Source organism: Sander vitreus, chromosome 6, assembly GCF_031162955.1.
Source record: "Sander vitreus isolate 19-12246 chromosome 6, sanVit1, whole genome shotgun sequence".
NCBI lineage: Eukaryota > Metazoa > Chordata > Actinopteri > Perciformes > Percidae > Sander > Sander vitreus.
In genome coordinates this window covers 13753718-13755772 of record NC_135860.1, presented here as the reverse complement: position 1 = coordinate 13755772, position 2055 = coordinate 13753718, and positions in this window count along the sequence as shown.

The following is a 2055-nucleotide window of genomic DNA, read 5'->3' as shown; positions in this document are numbered from 1 at the left end:
CTCGGGGGGAGGGGAGGGGTTGCACTTTTATTCGGGAGGTTTTAATATTTGAGCTATTTTTTATTTATTTACTAATTTATCAATTATTTTGTTTATTGGGAGAAGGGGTTGGAGTGGGTTGCAATATTTTGATTTTAGAATTTTCTAGAGAAAACCTTTTAAGGGCCTGTTTCTGTCAGACTCTTGCAATCGAGTAATTATAATGTATGTATTAATTATTACAGCAATTATATTTATTTCTAATTTATTGAATCCTGTTTTTGATCCACTCTCTTTTTAAGTTAAAATAAAAAGTATCATACTAAATGTCCTAATGTGATTTGTTAAGTGTGTGTGTGTGTGTGTGTGTGTGTGTGTGTGTGTGTGTGTGTGTGTGTGTGTATGTCTGTATGTGTGATGTGTGGTTGTGACTATTTTTTTTGCCACAGAAGTGAGAGCTCACATCCATCTTCTGACCAGAAGGGGGCGTAAGTAGGGAGCATGTAACCAGAGAATGAAAGACAGCGTTTTCACCCACAATAAGCTGATGCTCAAAGTTTGTTATCTCCTCTATTTGTTTATGGGAATAGGCTACTAATTTATCAGCTAAATTAAATGCTGTATTTGTTTTTATCTTTGTGAACCCAGTTCCAGCAAACTCTCCTCCCTCTGGGACGAAGATATTACACGTTTTGTTTGCTTGCTAAGCTGATCTCAGGTTGATTTACCAAAACAGAAAGAACATGTGCTCAGGCAAAACTATGAGTAGAGATAAGATTATTACTGAGCTTGATGACTAACTACATAATACAATATTTCAGCCCTGTGGTTTTCAAACATTTTAAATGGCTCTAGGCCTACTTTAGGAACACGTTAAAGAAAGAAAACATATTGTTCATCTACTGATGTGATTGTAATTTCAAGAACAAGTACAGAGTTCCATGTACATATTTCTATAAGGAGAAAGCAATTGGAGGTGTATATTAATTGAGGTTAGCAACAGGCAAAAGCTTTGGCGATTAGAGTCAACGTGAAGCGTCTTCATTGAGCTTATTTTAAAGTTTAATTCCAGAACATTTTTCAATTTCATAAAGATTTTATGAACAAAACACAAAACGTCCCTCTGGAGGAGCAGTGGCAAACTCACTGACCTTGTCAATGTGACCCCGTCGCACATGTGCAAAATGTCAGTATCAAAATGTCAGAAAAACAACATTGCCCTGCACAGGCAAACATTTGGAATTGCATTTGTTTGATTTTTTTGTTTGTTTAAAAAGGTGTTTTTTTTTTAAAGGGGACATTTTATGCTTTACTGTGTTTTCTGTCTTATCTACAATATTATAATGTTGAATTTCTATGTTAAACGTGTCCAAAACTTCAAAAAATTAGGTAAACGTATTTTAGACCTTTAAACCTATACTGAACAACAGTTTTTTCTACTCTCTGCTAAGTCTTACGCAACTCTAAGCCGGCCTTCTATGATTGTTCATCTGCTTTTTTTTTTTTTTGCCACTGCGGTGTTAACATTGTCGCATGTAACTACATACGTGTACATATATGTCATCTGCCAGTGTCGTTAAATTCTCCCCAATTCCGGGTCACATTTCTCCTGAAACATGTTCTGTTTATGTAGCTAGTATCTGGTTTAAAAGCCTTTATTTAATTTGACTGTAGAAATTGCTGCTATATTCTATTATTGTCCACTGCTAACTATAGTAGCTACATGGCTAACAGCAGTAAACAATGTCTTCTGGGCTGCCAGTGTAGTTAAATTCTCCCCAATTCTGGGTCGCATTACTGCTGAAACATGTCCGATTGAGTAGTGTTTTGTTTCAGAAGGTTGTGTAATATTTGGTTTAGAAGCCTTTATTGGTGATTTTTCACGGTACAAAGTCCTGTACTCTAACTAGTGAAACATGGAGTGGAGAAGCTGGAGTTTCCAGGGAGCACACTGGCCAATCAGAGCAGACTGGGATTTTTCGGGAGGGGGGTTTTTTACAGAGCATCTCATTTAGAGGGTGAATACAGGTGCAGCAGCCATGGGCAGTATGAGAAAAATAAAGTGTTTTTTTTTTT